The sequence below is a fragment of the Petaurus breviceps genome, unplaced genomic scaffold (assembly GCF_028583685.1).
Source record: "Petaurus breviceps papuanus isolate PSGF00001 unplaced genomic scaffold, PetGlider_PUasm1.0 90847, whole genome shotgun sequence".
NCBI classification, from domain to species: Eukaryota; Metazoa; Chordata; class Mammalia; order Diprotodontia; family Petauridae; genus Petaurus; species Petaurus breviceps.
In genome coordinates, this window is record NW_027187360.1 from 19422324 (window position 1) to 19443783 (window position 21460).

At 39.3% G+C, this 21460-nt stretch overlaps 1 protein-coding gene across 2 annotated transcripts in view; it reads left to right on the forward strand.

Annotated features, from left to right (window-relative positions):
* CDH4 (cadherin 4) overlaps positions 1–21460 on the forward strand; it is a 464937-nt gene that overhangs the window by 109012 nt on the left and 334465 nt on the right. The window contains exon 1 of one of the 2 annotated variants that reach the window (XM_069072523.1): positions 10784–10995. The exons of the other annotated variant lie outside the window; for it this stretch is intronic. The gene's annotated coding sequence lies outside the window, so the exon portion shown is untranslated. Of the gene's footprint in view, positions 1–10783; positions 10996–21460 lie in introns of those variants that run through there. 2 annotated transcript variants of the gene reach the window in all.

A 21460-nucleotide genomic window follows, 5' to 3' on the forward strand; every position in this document is an offset into this window, starting at 1 on the left:
CAGAGCCAATGCTGCTAGAAATATTGCTTGTCCAAGTAAAGCTCATTGTAAAGGAGGATTATGCTCTCATATTTACTATTTGCATAAACTGATGTTCTCTTTTTAAAAAGTGGAGAGGGGGAATGGAATGTAGATTAAAGGAAGACTGTCATTCCAACAGAGCCTGGATGTATTTTCCGTTCAAATAATAAGTGTAATGTGGATAAATAATGCTTCTGATTGCTTTCAGAGATGGAGCTTGTGTCAGCCTGGCATTCCAATCCTGAGTAGGTTTTTGTATTGCCTCTGCCAGTCATGAACAATATGGAACTTTTTTTTGAAAGAAGCATTTAATTTCACATAGTAATTACCTATTTGATCAGACAAAAGATTCCATGAATGAAAGTCATTTGCTTGTTTGATGGAAATGGGGCTGAAGTCACCACAGCTGCAACACTTGTCAAGTGGTTGATTAGATAAGCAACCCCTGATGGTTGGAGAAGAGGCCTGACTCTTTGGAGAAAAGTTTTAACTTTTCTTCCCTTTGGGTGGGTGGGACAAAGCTCAGGAGAGTGCCTACTACATTAAGTTGTCAGAGTTATATTCCCACTCCCTTGAATGCATCCACATGTGTCCATGATAGACATCCATCCATGATCCAGCCAAGCTGGAGTTTTCTTTCTTTCTTTTTTTTTTCTTCTTTTTCTTAAGAACTAACAATCTGGCTGCAAGTTGCTTAACACCTGCTACTGTTTCACAGACAGATGCAGCAATAGAAATTGTGCTACAAGGACGCAGTAAAGTATCATTTTCCTGAAGTTGATACACGGTATACAGTATAGACAATGATTTGGGCTGCTTGGAATCAGAACTATACTACGAAGGGAGAGAAATCTTTTTTTAACTGCCAAGAAACCCTCTAATAATGGGTTGCTAAGAAACTGTTACAGAAGATGATTTTGAAAATGCAGTATTTATACAGTATTATTTGAATTTTAGGAGGCCAGTGTAGCTCTCCAGATGGAATGCTAATGTTGAAGGTCCTGTGGGCAGCTAGATGTATGTACTCAAGCTCAGATACATTGTGGGGTAGGTTTTCTTTGATTAATTTTTTTTTCTTTTTCACTGCACACAGTAGGAATGGCTTTTGAGATATCTTGCCCTAAAATGAGGTTGGTTCTGAAATGACAGGGTGAATCTTTTGCATTCTAACCATTCGGGTCTGAAAAATATTTCATATCACCGGAGAATCTCAGTCATTAGGATGCTCTCAGAAGCACTATCTCAGGTTCTGATTTAGTTGTTTTGATGAAATTAGCCTTTGGGGAAGAAACACTCAGAGATTTGGGAAGAATAGCAGTTCTAAACCCTCTTCAGTGCATGGATTCAGCCCTTCTCTCCAACTTGGGTATTTTAGATGAGGTTTTATTTGTTTTTATATTATATTCTCTTTTATTATTGTTGTCAAATTGACAAATATTAATATTCCCTTATACAAAAAGGGGAGAGGGAGAAAAAAAGAGGATTACATATGAAACTCTGTGCTAGAAGCTAGCCTGATGCCAGTACCCTGTTCAGCTTCTAGGCACGACTGGGATGAAATGAGGCATACCTAAATCATTGAAGAGTTAGAAAGAGGAGATTTACTTTGTCTTAGCCAAGCAAGGATATGCAACAAGAATACAGTGGAACTTAGCTGATCTGGACACAGTCCCCTTATCACTCTATGGAGATATAATTCAGCACTGGGGGGCAAGGGGCATTTGGATCCAGACAGATACACAGCTCAGCAGTTGCAGGGTATAGTGACTCTGTGGCCTTCAACAATCCACCAAATCAAAGGGAACCTGAGGTGACTAAGAAACTGCTTAGGCCCCAGGGAAAATGTTATTGCCTTGCAGGGAAAACTATTTTCTTTGGGAAGAAGGGTACCCTGGTCCTATCACACCTTGAATCTCTGTTATATACAGCTTTTTTTTTTTAGGTATATAATAAATTTAATATGGTGGTTCCAACATTTCCCTGATTATAGATTAGATTCTAAAAGACCAAGGTGAACATGTAAAAGATATGCCTTTCTCCACCTGTGTTTTGAAGCTGGTAGTGGATCCAAAAGTATGGATTACCAGAATGCATAGAGGTTGTTAGTTTCACCCCCCCCCCCATCTAAATTATGCCTCTTCGTGGATTCTCTGTTCTAGACAAGCTGTCCTGTTCGATATTCCTCAAACAGGACACTCCGTCACCCATCCCTCTTCTTTTACATAGGGAGTCCCCCATGTCTGTAATGTATTCCTTGCCCACTCTTTCTTCAAAGAAACCCATACTTTCTCCAAAGCATCCTACACAGATGTTTCCTGATTCTTCTTCATCTATGTCCTCAGTTGTTGGCATTCCTTCTCTCTTAAAATAACAGTTTGCTATATTCTTGCTATTTACTTATTTCTGCATCTGTTATATTACCAAAGGAGTATGTAAATTCTCTGAGGGTGGGAACTAGTTTGCTTGTGTTTCTTTAGTGCTTAGCCTAACAATGCTTTGTACAAGTGTTTGTCCAAACCTGGAATTTCCTTGGTATAAGGAACTCCCTTAATCAATACAACTCTGCAATGGTTCTGCAACTTACAATTTTAGGGAGTTGTCTTGAGGTATTAAGGTTGTGACTTGTCCAGGGTCACACTCTGTCAAAGGAATGACACTGAGGACTGCTCTCTTTTCACCACTCCATACTGCCAGGGCAGGGGTTCAGGAGAGAAGTAGAACTCCTAGAATTTGAGAACCAGAATCTAATTCCTGCCTGTGATGTTTGCTGTGTGATATGAAACAACACATTTAAACCTCTCTGGGCCTGAGTTACTTCAAATGTAAAACAATCAGGTTAGAATAAATAACCAACTTTAATTTAATAAATTTAATTTTGTTTCATATATAAGCAAATTTATTAAATTTAAGATTTAATAAAAGTAATTTTTATTTTGTTCAGTAAGCAAAAATCTGTCCTTTTCCCTTTTATCTGAGCCACCCTCAATTCAGAATGAAAGAAAAACAAAATCCATATTACAAACATGTATAGTCAAGCAAAATAAATTTCCATATTGGTGCTATACACATACGTGTGTGTATGTGTGTGAACATGTATGTGTGTATACCCACACACAATGACATGTGTATGTCTCATTCTGCACTCCAAGTCTTTCATTTCTGTATTAGGAGTAGGGCAATATACTTCATTATTGCCTTCTAGTGTGTCAGTTCTAAGACCTTTTCCAGCTTGAGACCTATGATCTTATGCTAAATAAATGATTGTTGAGTGAAATCTTCCATTCTGGCCTAGCAAGATAATGCTTCTCAGGCCTGAGTTTCCCCAAGCTAGAAATCTGGTTCATCACCTTTGCTCATTTCAATGTTTTTGCAGCGTCTGCCACCACAGGAAGAGAAGGGCTGTTGCAGGCCAGGGGTTGTGTCCTGTGTACATTCCATTCCATTCACTGACCCACTACATGGCATCACTCCTCTTCCTGCATGCAAATCTGGCCTCAGACACTTACTAGCTATGTGACCCTGGGCAAGTCACTTTACTCTGTTTACCTCAGTTCCTCATCTATAAAATGAGCTGGAGAAAGAAATGGAAAACCATTCCAGTATCTTTGCCAAGAATACCCTAAATGGGGTCACAAAGAGTCAGAAGCAACTCAACAACAAAACATTCTGTTCAAAAATATTATGCCAAAGACTCTCAGTAAAAATTAAATATCACTTGATAACTAGTAAATGTGTCCTGGCAGAAAGAACTTTCCCATACCAGTAGTGAATACAGTAAAGAAACAAAGTGATATTTTTAAGACTTGGAGAAATGTGATGGGAGAAACCAACCTGGAATATACTCTTTGACAAAGAGATGACTGGCCTTATGGGAAACAGAAAACAGCAAAAAGGACATGCTGATCTGTGCACAATCATCTTTTGGTATATAGCCCTGCGTGAAGTGGAATAGCATTTTTAAAGGACCAGATGACTAAGACATTCATCATTGGGTTCACATATATAACCAGGGCACAGATCAGAATGCATTCCCAAGGAACAGTGCACAGTTGGTTAAGTACCTTCTTAGAGAAAGGATTACCTTTGAAAGAGCAAGCCCAGAATTGGACAGATTACCAGTCATGGAAATGAACCTGTGATTCACAACAACTTAGTCCTGGATAGAAAAGCTAAAGACTGGTGAAAGTAGTTAGACATACTTCTATTCTATTTAAAGCACAGAAAATTTCTTTTAGAGGAAAGTCAAGTTTACAAGTAGATGTAAGGATTAAGGAAGAGAAGTTAAAGAAAATGGAAACAGTTCCCAAAAAAATTACTCACTGGTAACCTTGCAGTGATTTTTTGGGAATGGACTAAATTGACTTAAAATAAAAGAAGCGAAATAGGCTCCCTGGCTCTGGCCAAAGACCCTAAGTTTGTTCCTGCTTTCAAGAATATTAAATCTTAGCAGGTTACCATGAAATGTGCACTTTAAAAATAGGGACTCTGATTTCTAACCTAAAAGATACAATCTGTTTTCTTGGATTTGTTTCAAGCTTTGCAATGCCAGCTGCATAAAATACTGCTAAGCCGTCTCACAAAGACACATTTATAATCACTATGCCCTGTAGCAGAAAAAAATGTCTCCATTTAGACTCTCATTTTGGGTTCATAGGCACATTAAGGACAAACTTTAGATCTTAATGAGGTGTGGGGTATTTTTCCCCCTGAGTCCTGTTTTCTGTCCTCCTATAGATCATGCTACATTTCAGAACATTAGGGAAATAAATGCCGAATTCTTAATGTGATTTGAAACAAAAAAAAAAAATTCTCTACTGCAAGAGAAAAACTTACCATTATATACTTCCCCACCCCCACTCTTCTCCCTCTCATAAAAAAAAAGACTTTTAAAACTCTCATTTCCCCTTTGCAATAATGTGTTACTGTTTCATATAGGTAAATATCCAAGGATGGATGAATCTTATTAACTACAGAAACTCCTAATTTTATGCAAAACCTTATCTTAGGGATAACAAGGTCCTGGGAGTATGAAAGTAAATAAGAAGTTGAACTTTGGTCTCTAACTGGATATTCTGCTAACTTGTGTGTGTGTCCCTCTTTCAGTGTGGAACATCTCTGAGAAAGGTGTAACACATGCCCTATATTAGTACCAGTCTTTGGTTGGAACTTGATGATGGCTTCAACATGCATGAGTATCAACAGGACTGACACATCAGTGCCCTTCAGACTTAAAAAGCAGTTCTTTGGCACCCTTCAAGCAACATGTCTCTCTCCTTAAAAAAAAAAAGTAAAGTAAAAAGAAAATAAGGTCTAATTACGACTTGGTTTATGTGACCAAAACTAATTCAGAGGAACCTGCAGGAAGAAAAATGACACCTCATTAAAGATCAAAATCCCAATACTCCAGATGATTAAATATAATTAAATCTATGTATACTGTATACTAAGGTGAATTAATGTTTGCACTTAGAAGAGGAGAAGCACTGTATGTATAAATTCTATGAAAAAGGCATAATTAAGCATCCAGTTAAGAATTTTTTGCTTCCCCTGACAGTGAGGAACTACTGGATGAGGATATTGAACCTGGTAACTTGTTTTCAAAATGCTCTGCAGAAATTTGGTGTGAAATGGTTATCAGCAAAACATAGAAAACAAACCTGGACGTGTTATTTTATTGATATAGAGAACTCAGTGGGAGAAAATTCCCTTTCCTCCTGCAGATGAGCTGGGGTGCCTGCAACCTGTGGTCATAGGAAACTGCAGTCACACAGTCAGTCTGGAAGGGGTTGAGTCAGACCTGAAATTGGATATCTCTGATGCAGAGCCAATTCACTACCTGCTATCCCATGCTGCTTCTCATCAACTTTTTTATAGTCATAATACATAATACATATTTACACTAAGACAGATCCCTAAATGGGAGCATACAGGTATCTTTTTATTTTTTTTAATTTATGAAGCATCTCTTTATCCCTCCCACCCTACCCCCAACTGAAAAAAAGGAAAAGAAAAATAAGACCCTTACAAAGTAATATGCATAAATCAAGCAAAGCAACCTCTTATATTATCTGTGTCCAAAAATGAACACAAAAATAACCACTAGCTCATAAACATGAGATAAGATGAAAATGGCCTCCCCTCAGGATTGTAGAGTGACAGACAATAGAGAATTTCTTGCTTTTAGAAGGCAGGCCTTGGTTCAGAATTCCTGTCACTGCATCATTATTGGATTATCCAGAGTAATAATACTCTTATCAGATATTTCATTAAAGTACTCCCACATCTTCACAACCACTCTTGAATATTTTATAGATAAGGAAATTGCAGCTTGCTGAGGCGGTGACCAGACCAAAGTCATACAGCAAGTCAGTAACACAACTGTGTATAATAGAACCCCAAGGTATGACTCCTAATCCAATGCATTTAAACTTTTGGAAGGCATAATGTCCTTTTAAGAGAAAACACCATGCATTAAATGCTGTCACAAATTCTTAGTAACTCCCTGGCTGCAATGCACTTCTAAAAATCCATGTTAAGTCTTTCAGAGCATCAACAACAGTTACTGGAGCACTTGCTTTGTCCCTGGTTGTAATGGGATTCTACCCACAGGTAGGCAACTATGTTTCATACAATAAGACTGAGCTTTGGCATGTATTGAAGCTGTCAGTGAACCTATCCAGACTCATATGTAACCCTTCACTATCTGGAAAAGGAGCAGAGAAGTGGGTCCACTGGAAAGAGAAAGCAAAGACCTACAACCACCACAAAATCATAATAAAAGGAATACAGGAACTCAGACAGAATCAAAAATGTAAGAGTCTGAAGGGCCTTTAGAACATGGAATGAAAAACAGACAGTCGAGATCTAATCCAACCCTTTCATTTGAAAGATGAAAAAAGTGAGGCTCGGAAAGAAGATTGAAATTGTTTCAGAACAAAATAAGTTGATGACACCCTATAGATTGTAAGCCCTCTGAGGCCAGGAACTCTTTTCATTTTATCTTTCCATCCCTAGCATCTAGTAATAGTACCTGGCACACAATTGGCGTTTAAATGTTTGCTGAATTAAATACTGAACTAGACCTCAAGTCTACTGACTCCCAGCTTGTTGTTTTCCAAAACCACATCAATCTCTCCAATACTAAGTTTCTGTTTTTTTCTAGAAGGGAGATCAACTCTTTAGTCTTCTTAGGTCAAGCTTCTTCTCTAATTCTCCCCCACCTCTACTTCATTTTCCCTCTAGCTTTCCCTGTGTTTTTCATCCCTAAATCCCTCTCTCTCTTCAGAGGTTCCTTAATAACTCCTTTCTTCTGTTTGGAAACAGTCTCAGAAGCAATGATTTTTGCTTCTAAATATGTCTTTTGTTGTTTTGCTTAAATGTTGTCCATTCCTAGGTGACCAGGTGAGCCATAACACACTTCTTGCTCTGAATGCCACTGCAGAACAGCAGGCAGGCCATAGTCTCAGAGAATAAACTGAGAATTCAGCTTCTGCATACATAACCTTTAGCTCCTGTATGTCTTCTCATCAATAAGGCTGCACTTTCCCATGTGCCACCTCCACCCCCTGCTTCTTGAGGACAGAGCTTTGAATTAGTGCTAGTGATTTAGAAGTAAATATTCTGCTGTAACAAACAATTGGAGGCCAGGGTTGAAAGGGACTGGAAAAAGCTGACATTATACTGCTCAGTGAATTACACTGAATTTGTATGGAAACCAGGAGCGACTCAATCAAATGAAATCATACCTGCTTCATCCCCTGAAAAACTAATGAAGTTTTCCTGACATTGATTTAATCAGCCCCTTCCTTTGTTACCTGTCAGGCATGCTGTTGATGGAGGAACACCAAAAATTCAAATTAAGAAGAAAAGAATTCTAACATCCCCACACTCCTAAGTAAAAATGGAAACAGAAAAAAAAAAAAAAAACAGAAAGCAAAGGGCTAAAGGAATGACCTAAATGATTCAGGCTGAAGATGAAGGGTCCCTGAATGTCATCTTTTTTATGTCTACCTTGATCAAGGTTGTAGTTGCTCAGTTACCCACTTCATTTTGTCTATATAGACATGCCCAGAAGAGAATGTAGTAATGATTTTTCCTGCTCAGTGAAGATCAAATTTCTGTAGGTCTAGTGCAATGAGAAACCCATAAAAATATCTAGACTTCCTGCAGTTGAGGGGGGCTAACCGCCACATAGCAATTATAGAAGGACTATAAAAAATATATTCAGTTCCCAACTGGAGAAAAAAAAAAGTTCGTACATTTCTGACAGCAGTTTCAATACTTCAAAAGACCCATGATTTCATAGGAACTCATTCCCCCAATACAGATCTAACCTCTCCATGCCTTGGGTGTACATCCTTTGATGAGTTGCTTTGGGGGAAAAATTATTGCCTGGTGATCCCATCCTGGTGCTGAGCCTCTCAGCACCTAGCTAGGCTGGTCCTTGAAAAGCAGGCACACAGTGAATCAATGGGCCCACAGAATAGGCTTTACCAGCTTGTTAAGACCTGCCAAAGTCTATGTTCTACTGGCAAAGCCTTAGAGAATCCAGGGTCACCCCACACTATGATGAGGACTTGAAAGCTGACTTAAGTGGAAGAGTTTGGTTTTGTTTGGCTTTTTAATGTATTTATTTGTATTTTGTATAGGAAGTTGATAACCAAGTTCCCCAGATCAACTGCATGAGCTTACAGGGTAGGGACACTCTGTGGAATTTTTAATTATATTGTTCTTTGAAAGGAATCTTCCTGGATAATGGGTGCTTTACTGATGGAATTGTTCCCAGGGTGAATGGCATGGCTCTCATTTTGGGGAAGACTGACTTGTGGGAGGAGTTACCTCTTTTACTGGCCTCTAAAAGCTAGAAGACCAACTTACCTAGCCCTTTTTTTCCCTTCTCTCCATCTTTTCTCTAGAGAGATCCTGAGAACAAAAAATGTGGGAGACACCACCACTGCCCCTAGAAGTATGAAGGCTTATTTGGAGCATAGCAGGCATATCTTAGCACTTGTTTGCCTAAGAGTAGAATTCCTAGACCCCAGTCTCCTACTTAGAGGAGAGGGGTTTTCCTGGGCAATGCTAGTGTCAGGAGTTGCCTTCTGTTTAACAGCAGATTCAAGAATTCAATGATCTGGCTTTCTGTTGAGGGAAGGAAATTTTCTAAGGGGTTTCTCTGAGCAAGAGAAGAAGATTGCATGAAGTTTACCGGTGCTTAGTAAAGGTAATTAAGAGGTAAAGAGTGATATTTTTTTTTTGAGAGGAAGACCTCAAAAGAATACTTGGTCCTTATAATTTCCCAGAAGTTAGGGAGACGTAGAGAGTTGTTTTGAGTCACATATATAATAAACAAGCACAGACTAAAGACCACATTGATAACAATGTGAATAGCCATAACCTATGTATTATTCTCTCCCAAACCACAGATATCTCCACAATTTTTTTCTCAGAAAGAGGATGGAGAATAACTAAATGTACACTTGTTTTTTTGCTTCCTACATATAAAATGGAAGGATGATAATAATGCCTAAAATATATAGAGAGATTTAAAAGTTACTTAGTGCTTCATATACATTTTCTCAATTGAGTATTGTATATTAAGTCAAATTGTAGAGTATATACATTGATCAGGAGAGGTGACCAGAGTCTAAATTGGCTACATCTAAGCAGGAGACCTAGAAGAAAATGATTTATAATAAAAACATTAATTCAAACTCTACTGTTACAGATGTTATGGTAAAATCAGACAGTTTGTTATTACTTTGTAAGCCAAGGCTAGTCTCTAGTTACTACAGCAAACTTCTGTCTGTTAGTCACTTATACTCATCAGTTCTTATCCTGGGGGATGCCTGAAAAGAATTCTCTATCCTCCCCTCTCAGACTTTAAGAATGTGCTTCCTTGGGGCGACTAGGTGGTGCAGTGAATAGAGCACCAGCCCTGGAGTCAGGAGAACCTGAATTCAAATCCGGCCTCAGACACTTAACACAAAAACTAGCTGTGTGAAGTCACTTAATCCCAATTGCCCTCCAAAAAGCAAAAAAAAAAAAAAAAAAAAAAGAATGTGCTGCCTCTAGTTTTCTTGTACTGAAGGTTTGGCAGGTGGGCATTCCAAGCCATGATCCTGTGCCTATTTGGGGTAAGCAGTCTGATTCTTGCTGGAACATGTGTAGATTTCAGTCATAGCCCTTGAGTCTCTTAGAAATGTTTTTCAAATGCTGTTAGAGCAATAAAGAAGTGTTAATAGGGAAATTCCATTCCTTGTAATGCTAAGAAAGTGTTTTTTTCTTTCTAGTCCTGTGTTTTCATTAAAAAAACAAACAGAAAAGCTGCCTTGAAGAAGGCAAGAGAAAGAAGAGTCCATCCTAACATATGTGCTCAGGCTATCCCTTCTGGGTCCAAGATCCTACAATACTATGGTTTCCCTAGAATAATGCTCAAAGAAATGAACACTGAAATGTCCCTAGCGGAATGCAAAAAGAGTACTTGATTTCCATCGTCCAGTGTAGATTTTGGTTGGGGTTGCTTTGAGAACTGCTATTACTAACTTGGATGCATGGTGCTAATGGCAATATTTGGACTTTGCAAAGATGCTCTGGTATAAAGACCCAAGTTCTAGTCCATACTCAGTCATTTACTATTTGTATGACTTTGGGAAGGCCCCCTAAACCCTCTAGACCTCAATTTCCTCCCCTGTAAAATGAGATTAGATTAGTTAAGTTCAAGGGTCTCTTCCAGCTCTAATAGTCTATGATTCCAAATAGTGTGCCCATGTGTCTGTGGCACCGGAGATTGACACAGACTCCAACTCAGCTGTCCCCATTAACTTCCAATGGCTCAGCTGTGTCCCTGGCATTGTGGTGATCCTAACTTGGACTTGAATCCTCATAAAACTCCAGATGGAGAAAAGAGATGAAGCCAGGGATTAACAGTGAAAGGAAGATGACCTTTGAGTCACAGGAGCAGGCACAGGAACCAAAGTAAGTAGCTTGGTTGTATCAGTCATGGGGTAACAAGTATTTTTTCCTGTACTTGCAGAGGAAAATTATCTCTTGTTATTTCTTCTCAAAATTGGTGGGACTTTCTAAATGTGTTAGAGAAAGAATCCCTCACTACCCCTACTCCACTACAATTTCTCTTCTGCTGGCATAAAAGAGAGAGACAGAGAGACAGAGACAGAGAGACAGAGACAGAGAGAGAGAGACAGAGAGACAGAGAAAGAGAGAGAGAGAGGAGAGAGGGAGAGAGAGAGAGAGAGAGAGAGAGAGAGAGAGAGAGAGAGAGAGAGAATGTCCATCTGTACTACCACACATGTTTTTGGAAGCTCTTAAAATAACTCTCAGAAAACCTAGTCTTACTTGGGAAAGAGACAAAAGGCAGAGCCTGTAACTGTGAGCACATTTGCAGTATACAATTAAATCCTGCTTTGAAATGATATGAAAATGAGCCCCGTTAAAAGAATATATTCACTAAATACATATTTAAAATGTTGAAGTTGTTTGTAATTGCTACCTTCATAAATTCCCGATTTTACATGTTCCAGCAGTTGAATGGCTTCTGCATTTGGGAGATGAGCATTTAATAAAGTAGCTTTTAAATATTCTTATTACCAGGCACATTATATTGAATAAACATTTTAAGAGAGTCATATTCTCACCCCTGTGACTAAGGATTTATAACATTTAGGTTGGTTGGACAATATTAATTGTATCATTTCCTTGCATTTAAGGGCTTTAATGAAGACCAATCTTCCATGCCCCATTTATAATCCAGGGACTCTCTGCCCCATGGCAGCATATCATTTGCTTCTACTACCACACCTGCCTAATGGCGTTATAAATCCCATGCTCTATAATGCACCAGGACTCGGGTAGATGTGTGAGCACAAGTGTAAAGGTTGGGGAACGGTTTCATGAAGTGGACTTTTTTGGGACTCTAAGCCAAAAATTCCCAGCATCAATATTAGAAACCAGAATTTTTGGACTGCCTGTCCTTGGGAAATTCTCCAGACCAAATGAATGTTTAAATCATCTTTATTTTAATAGAAACTCTTTTTGTGTGTGTGTGGGAGAAAAGGAAGTAGTAGAGATGGGCAAGTATTTGTGATAAAGAGAAAACATAATGGCTTGCCATAATTCCCTCCAAACATTTTTCCCTTCAAAACACTATTCTCTTGGTTCTGCCTTGCCCACTTATCCTTCCCATTCTCCTGAAAGGCAGTATGGAAAGCATTTTGTATCTGGAATCAGAGGACCTCAGTTCAAATACCAGTGTTGCTAATTACCACTTCCTGATTCCTTGAGCACATTCTTAGTTTCCTTATATGTAAAATTAGAGGATTGGACCAAATGATCTCAGAAGTACCTTCCAGTTCAAAATCTGTGAGCCTTTGGGCTAATGAAGCAACAGTTTTCAAAAACATAAGATATATATATTGTTTTGCAGAGATCATTAATGGGCCTTTGAAAATTCTAACCACATTTGTAGCTATAACTTTGGGGGAATTCAATCACATTACTGACTCCGGATCTGAGAGTAACCTTTCTGTCATTTATCTCCCAGAAGCCTTCATGATGCAACAGAAAAAACAAACAAAAAATCATAATCATATCACTGGATCTAAAGAAGTCTCAACCTTGTGAAATTAAAGTCCTTGTAACACTGTGACCCAAAAGATCCCCTACTGAAATATTTCCTGAAGTAGAAAACCTCCTTCATTTTCATGTACCCCTTTAAAAAGAGAAAAACACCATCATTGTAAAGGCTTTCCAGCTTTTTCTTCCAACTGTCCTGGAAGGCATAGTTAAGAGAATCCAAATCCAAATGAAAATAAGCAGAAAGAACTCTGATTTTCTGAATTAAAATAGTTGAACCTGCTAATCTGGCATTGTCAAACACAAAAGATGCCCCCAGACAGACATGAAAAGATCACAATGTCTGAGTTTTCAAATAGGGAAACCAGCTATCAGGAGCGCTTAACTAAGCACCAGCTGCATTGTGATCCATTGTGGCTATATTTATTTAACAGACCTACAGTTTCCCTTCTTTTACAAAGGAAGGTTGAAAGAAGCAAATTTCACTTGGCCTAGCACAAAACAGAAAAGACCAGGATAAAGCAGATGAGAAGGGACATGCATCAATTTCAAGTATGGCTAGAAAACTAAAGAGCTTCCTTCCACTGGTGTTTAATGTTGCATGCAATGGCAAAGAAACATCCCACCAAAAGAGAGTTTAGAGGAAGGAGTTAAAAGTTCTGTGGAGCTGGTGGTTGGCTAATGAACACCAGGCAGGGGAGCCACCATAAAGCAGAATGTGCTTAAAACAAAACAAAGCAAAAAACCCACTAGAGGAAAAGAAGTTGTTCTTGATGAATTGGAAACTGAAATATAGACCTGGCATTGCTTTCTTCCTCAGAAGCCCTTAGAATGGTTTGTTTTTCCTTTTGTCATTTGCTCCTTAATAATAATATCAGTTCTGTGCTATATTGTACATCAAAGAAAAAATAGACAGCAGAACTGTATGGGCTCCTTAGCAGAGATCTGATATCTGAAATGCAAAGCAATAACTTTTTTAGCATCTTGTCATGGCCAATGTACCCTGTACAAAATAGAAAGGAAATTCAGTTCCAAATTTTCTTCCTTACATACTAGAATTGCATCCTTCTTTCTTATGGGCTATTAATTTTCATGCTTCCACGTGCAACCAAGGGCCCTGAACTGGCTATGAAACAATTCAGTTGACAAATTCAGGCCATATCCCATTATAACAGATTGAAAAGGACCATCAAAAACAGAAATTTTGCTGTTTTAGCTATTACCTAAAGTGGATCATCACCCAAGTTTCAAAATCTTTTGGTTGCATGAAAATTATATTTATGATGGGATTTGACCTATAGATAGTGGGACTTGACCCAGTTTAAGGAGGTGGCCTGATTATATGTCCTCTGAATCCACCCAGGGTTAATCCATTCAGTTTAGGGATTCTGTCCTGGGACTTAATTGCCTTTATTGGTGAGGGATTGAGTGAAAACTCACCAGATCCACTGAGTCTAGCTGGTCCCAAACCATGTTTCAGATCCCATCCAGACACAGACTCTACGATGCACCCAGACTCAATATTTTGCCAGCCTCCCTGCCTACATTTGTATTCTCTCTTCCTCTCTTCTGTCCCCAATTTCCACATTTTGCTCATGCTTGGGAAACAATAATAAAATCAAATTACTATTGCTACTCAAAGAATATAACAATAACTATGCCATGGTTCCACATACAATCCCTGTAACTACCTAGACCAAAACTCCTAGACTATAGCCCTCCTATATGCACCATTTACCCCCTAGCTGTTACTGTAGAATCCGTAAGCTCAGTAAAGATAGGTACTGTCTCAAGTTTTTATTTCTCTGCCTAGAGCTTAACACAGCTGCCTAGCATCTAGTAGGCACTCAATAAATGCTTATTTAGTAGAACATTTGGTGATAAATGATTACCTTGCAATTAGGGTTAGTTGAATAGATTGTAAATAATTATGCACTTTTTCCTTGGTTCAAATTAACTATCAATTGAATTCCTACTATATTAACAGCATTGTAGACAATATAAAAGGATGTGTGATATAATTTCTATCCAGAAAAGCTTATAGTCTTCTCATGGAGACAAGGTATATGTATAAACATAGTAATTAAAAACCAAGATATGATCAAGTGTCAAATAAATAGTATAGTCAGTAAGTGCTAGAGTTGTTCCAAGAATCAGTTAATCAGTGAGCATTTATTAAGTACCTACTTGTTCTAGGAACTCTACTAGGATTATAGATACCAAAATGAAACTGTCCTCATCCTCACAGAGCTGCTCTCCTGTTGGAAGGAAACTACATGCGAGTACATGTAAAATATAAACATTAAATCCAAGGTAATGTGAGGGACAGTGACAGCACTAGCAGCAGGGGGAATCAGGCAAAGCCTCATATAGGAGATGATGCTTCCCCTGAGCTATGAAGAAAGCTTCAGATTTTAAGAGGCAAAATGAAAAGAGAGTGCATTTCTGGCATGAAGGACAAACTGTACAAAGGGGCATAGGTTGGAGATGAAATGTCAAGTAATTAACGTGAGGTTGAGGATATTGCTATGCCTGTCCACATAGATAATTCCCCCTGGATAGACTAGCCTGGCATCTAGACACAGCTAGGTGGCTCAGTGGATAGAGCGCTAGGCCTGGAGTTAGGGAGACCTGAGTTCAGGTCTAACCTCAGACAGTTACTAGCTGTGTAATCCAGGGCAAGTCACTTAACCTCTGTTTGTCTAAATCCACTGGAGAAGGAAATGGCAAACCACTTCAGTATCTTTGCCAAGAAAACCCCATGGATAAGAAAAGATTTGGAAAGATGGAAAAGATTGTATAGACCCTTGAGGTTGAGTAATTGTAGTCTTCCTATAGAACTCATATTTGAGTGCTAGCTGAGCCCTATTTTGGACTCTTACCTCAACCATGAAATGGGTAAAATAGCCAGCAAATACAAAAGGTACAGCTTGAATCCAGGTATTTCTAACTTTCAGGTTAATTCTCCATCTACTACACAATTGTGGCTCACACCGCAACCAGATTCTGAGCCAAAATCATTCATCTGAGAAGGCCTGATTCCTTACATCAGCTTCTTCTCTTGATCATGATTTATTTAAGGATGAGGTTTCTATTGACCAAGCATGATGTGTCCCTTAGCATGTATTGGAGGCTTTTCACAATTATGTTTTAAGATGTGAGAATATTTTAAAAATAAATTAGCTTTAGTGCTCTTTCTTTGTGCCTCCTTTAATAATGCAAGCAGAAAACATTTCATGTCATCCTAATTAATGACATAAATGGAGAGTGGGTTCCTTTGAACTTCTCCTCATCAAGCTTTTCAATTCTGTCTGGTTTGGATAAATAAGAAAAGCTAGGGATGTTTGGGGAACTTACTTTGTTATTTTGATACTTTGAGTGCACAATTCCTTAGTGGGAATACTAAACCCTTCCCTACATTTTCTTGTCCTATGTAGTTTTATAAACATTTTCCCGCAAGTCCTATTTAGAGAATCTACCCAATGTGTTGTAGGCCTTCCTCTAGCTCTTTCAGTAAGTTGAAGGTACCAGTCGACCACCTGGGCTGTCCATCTCACTCACACTATGACTAGGTCCCTTCCTTTTATGGACATACCTTTCCTTGATAGCATCTTTGAAAGCTATCCCTTATATGTAAGTCACCATTTGGAGAACATCCCTAACCATTTGAGACTGACTTCGTGTACAGCAGCCACAGCCTCCCCTACCACTCCATTACAAATAGCGGTCTAGAGCTGATGCACATATCAGATGCATTTATCACTCTAGAGTATTGACAATATTATACTCGAAATCACTTGATTTTCATTTGGTCTCAATAATTTACCCCAAACAGTATTTGTGGCAGATTTAGTTGTGGCCAGTGAGGACTAAGGATGGGGCATGAGTGATTCATCAGTGACCAGCTGAATCTTTGGAAGGTATTCATCTTTAAGGCATTTCAAAAAAAGTTTAATAAAGAGAGAGAGAGAGAAGGGGGGGGGGGCAGACAGACAAAGAGGGAGGAGCAGGGGGAAGAGAGAGAGAGAGAGAGAGAGAGAGAGAGAGAGAGAGAGAGAGAGAGAGAGAGAGAGAGAGAGAGAGAGAAGAGAAGAGAAGAGAAGAGAAGAGAAGAGAAGAGAAGAGAAGAGAAGAGAAGAGAAGAGAAGAGAAGAGAAGAGAAGAGAAGAGAAGAGAAGAGAAGAGAGAAAGGGCAGGGGGAGAGGGAGAGAGAAAGAGTCTGAAATACTTTTTTTTTCCAATTCTGTTACAACATACCATCCATTTCTCCCAAGGAAAATTTCAAATGCATTCATATTCCACAGACTCCTTTAACTCTGTGATTTATCATGTCTTTTCAAAATACATCATTAAGATGATCATATGCGTTTATGAAGGCAGCAAAGCTGGAGTCAGAAACTCATTTTGTGATGACATTTCAGACCCCCTCCTTTTTTTTTTTTTTAACACGGCACTGTTTTGCCATGATTTAGTACTTGTATATATCAGTTATAAGAAAGTATCACTTCTGATATCCTTGCTTTTTTTTTTCCCCTCTGCTACTGATTGGTATAATTTATATAAATGCTTTAAGCCCCCTGCCGGGCTGAGACTGCTTATAATGCACATATAATTACAAGCCCTTCTTTCCAGCTTTGTGTACTGCTCTGAGGAAAGACATTTTTAAAAGAGCTATTTTAGTTATACTGATGAAATACATATTCATTTTGGGGCGCTCACTTATTTAGCTATTATTACATAGTACAACTCATCTTTCTTAGCAAGCCAGCCCAGACTGAGTATAGGAACATGAACTAAATAGCCTTAGGATGAGCAGAATGGGCAACATAGGACATACAAGAAAAGGTAGCCTGCTTTCTTAGGGGAAGCAAGGATCTCCGTGACATTGGACTGGCATTGAATGTAATTCAATTCCTCAGGCATTTATTAAGCACCTACTATATACTAAACACAAAAGATGAACCAACTCCTGCCCTCAAGGAACTTATATTCTGCTGGGAAAAAAACAACATATACATAGATGTGTAAATACAAAGCATATATACTGACTTGCTTTGGGATAATCATTTGAACTGAGGTGTAAAGACAAGTGGGGATTCAGCAAGGAAAGAAGGAAAGGGAGTAGATTCTATGCATGAGGGATGGTGTGGACAAAAGCTTACAACCAGAGAGTTTGGGGCTGTGTTTAAGGGTCATTTGGCTGGAGCACAGAGAAGCAGTTTTGTTCTTCAGTCATGTCCAACTCTTTGTGACTCCATTTGGTGTTTTCTTCTCAAAGATACTGGAGTGGTTTGCCATTTCCTTCTCTAGATCATTTTATAGATGAGGAAACCGAGGCAAACAGGGTTAAGTGACTTACCTAGGGTCCCACAGCTAGTAAGTGTCTGAGGTCAAATTTGAACTCATGAATATGAGTCTTCCTGACTCCAGGCCCAGAACTCTTATCTGCTACACCTCCTAGTTGCTCCCAATAGAGTACACAGACAGTATTAATCAACCAGCAGGTATTTATCAAGCTCTTACAATGTACCAGGTAGTGTGCATGCAAAGAAAAACAACCACACCAAGACTTTTGGGACACTTTGTATAGGTAGATATAAACTGAAACAGTGTTGTCTGGGGGCGGGGAGACAGTAGACATAGAAGGCTTAAAGATAAGGTATGGCCAAATTGTGGGATCCTTGAATGCCAGGCAAAGAAGTCTAAACTCTGCTAAATAAGTCTACTAAGTCCCTGAAGATTTTTGAGGAAAGGAGTGATATGACCATTTTATTCTACTGTATTACCTAGCACATCGGAGACTTAATAAACACTTGGTAGATGGCTCATTGGTTAGTTGAACCAGACAGAACATGATTTCATGTAAGAGGCCTTAGGAATTGCAATTCATAGGCAGGAATCAAAGTCCGTGATGGATATCCTCTGATATGATCCTTCCACATGATGTCAGAGTTGCAAACAGCTCTTTCTAGTCCTGTGTCATGAGATAAATCAGTGATCAAATGAGATAATATTTATAAAATGTTTAGTACAATGCCTTGCTTGAAATGGGCACTATATAAAGACATGCCCTCCCTTTCCCTTTTTTTTTCCTTCTCTTGCCCACATACCCTGCACCAAGCATAGCCACAGTCACCCAAGCAGGGAAACAGCATTACATTTCCTAGATCCTGTAGGAAGTATTTGCATATCTAATGATATCAGGAGGGAACACAAGATCAGACAAAAAAAAAAAAGATGTAGGCTTCTCCTTAAAAAAAAAAATGCCAGTTTGCACACAATCCCATTCTGGACTTGGAAACTGTGGAAATTTGTTTGTGAGATGCTCACTTTCTCCTGGCAGCTTCTCTGCATTGCCAACACCCCAAAGTTGCCAGCTTGGCACTTTTAAAAGGAATTTTGTTGGGTATTTTTAGTAGCAGAAGGGGGCAAGGAAGCAGCCTTTCCAGGGTGTGGATAAGGACCAGGCTGAGAGAAGAAGCATGAGGTGGGCGTGTTGGGGACACAGAGCTCAAACATCAGCTGGTTGTGTCTGTCACTAGGAGCAGTGCGTCCCCAGCTGCTCCTTGCCTCTGCACATGGGCTTTACTGACTCCACAAACAGTCATAGAGCCTGGTCGGAAAACAGACTAGATCTTCATTCCACCTTCAGTGTACACAGAATCTGAGGCCCTGAAAACAAAAGGCAATGATACCTGACAGATTTTAGTACACCGTGTCCTGAGCCCTGTGCTATTCATTTATCTCATCAGTGACTTGGATAAAGGCAGAGACAGCAACAACAATAACTTCACATTTATTTAATGCTTTAAGACTGAAAAGTGCTATACACAAAAGAGTTCTGTGAGGTAGTTAGTACAAATATTACAACCATTTTGCAGATGAGGAAACTAAAGCAGACAAAAGTTAAATGACTTGCCCAGGGTCTGAGTGAGTGTCTGAGGTCAGATTTTCCCTCAGGTCTTCCTGACTCCAGGTCCAGCATTCTATCTACTGTGCTTTGTTTTGAGGCTCAGATGATACTAATGTTCTATAGCCTCAAAGCATTATATAAGTGTAATAGCCCCATTGTGCTCAATCCTGGTCAGATGACCTCTGTTCCATTCTAGGTGTCATGTTTTAAGAAGTACCTTCACAAGTTGGCAGGTGCCTAGACAATGCTGAATCAGGAGAAGCTTAGCCTCAAAGACAGACAGACGAGGGGGTGTGTTATAACTGTCCTCAAATAGAAGGGATGTCCTATCAAAGAGGAACTGATCTTGTTCCAGGTTAGGTAGCAGTGGAGGAAGTGCTGGACCTGGAGTCTAAAACACCTGAGTTCAAACACTTCAGACACTTACTAGCTGAGTAACCCCGGGCAAGTCACCTAACTTTTGTCTGCCTGTTTCCTCATCTGTAAAACAGGGATAATAATAGCATTCATCTCCTAGGGTTGTTGTAAGGATCAAATGAGATCATATTTGTAAAGCAATTTGCAAACCACTACAAGTGGAATAAACAACTTGTTGGAGATGTTTAAAAGGTGATTCCTGTTTTGTGTATAGGTTAGGAACCCTCCCTGAAAGTGGCTTTGGTTAGTCTAGAATGGACTGAGTCATCTGATTTTTGTTGTCTTATTCAGCTGTGCTTGGACCTCTGCAGATGTCATCCCTGCACATCTGTTGTTAGTATGAAATCAGAAGAGCAGCATCCAACACATATCCATGTTCCAAGAGGTAGAGCAATGTATTGGCAACTGGTAAAAGGTTTCATTTGGATCTCATGACTACTCTAAAAGACTCTCTCTCCAAAATACAGTGGAGGCCTCCTAGACTTCCTAGGACCCCAAGGTATCCCTTCCTTCCAGGGGAATTGAACAATAGAGTAATCTGAGAGGCAAAATGGTGTAGTGAAAATGACCAGACTGTGAATGAAGATGTATTCTGTTAACTCAGTAGGCAACATTGGGCAAGCCACTTCCTCCTTTACCTCAGCTCAAGGCCTTCTTTAATTCCCCCCAGTCCATACAGTACTCTCCTTTCTCTGAACTTCTTACTTACTAACACGACAACAACATCATGGGCTCTCCAGAAAGATCTTAAGCTCCAGTAAAACTGAGAACATGTCTGATACTTGTTCTTAATCTCACACAGCACTCAGCACAACACCAAGCATACAAATAGTACTTAATAAATATGCTGATATGTAGTGGATCAATGATTTCATCTCTAGGAGAATGTCCACTACCAATACATCTATAATTTCAAAGATAAGTCTTGTTGCTGTTAAGTTGTTTTCCATTGTGTCAGGCTCTTTGTAATCCCATTTGGGGTTTTCTTGGCAAAGACAAGGGAGAGGTTTGCCATTTCCTTCTCCAACTCATGTTACAGATGAGGAAACTGAAGCAAAAAGTGACTTGCCCAGGGCCACACAGCTAGTAAATGTATGTGGCCAGATTTGACCTCAGGTCTCCTTGACTCCAGGCCCAGTGGCCTATCTACTGTGCCACCTACCTGCCCCTATATGTCTATGTAACCTTAAAGAGGACAAAGAATTACATGGCCTGCCTATGGCCATATAGCATTTGAACCCATGTCCCCCTGACTCCAAGGCCAGCCATGTCATCTACTCTGCCACTTGGCTTCTTTTCAATAAGTACTTGAGTGAATGATTTGCCCTGTGACTGACTTCTTCAATCTGGCTTACACTAGCCTGCATGCATGCTTCCCCTGATCTGGAATCATAGAGGCTGAGGGCTTGAAAGGAACTTATAACCATCTAATCTAACCCCCTCACTTTACAAATGGGAAAACTCAAACCCAAGGTGTGTGTGTGTGTGTGTGTGTGTGTGTGTGTGTGTGTGTGTGTGTGT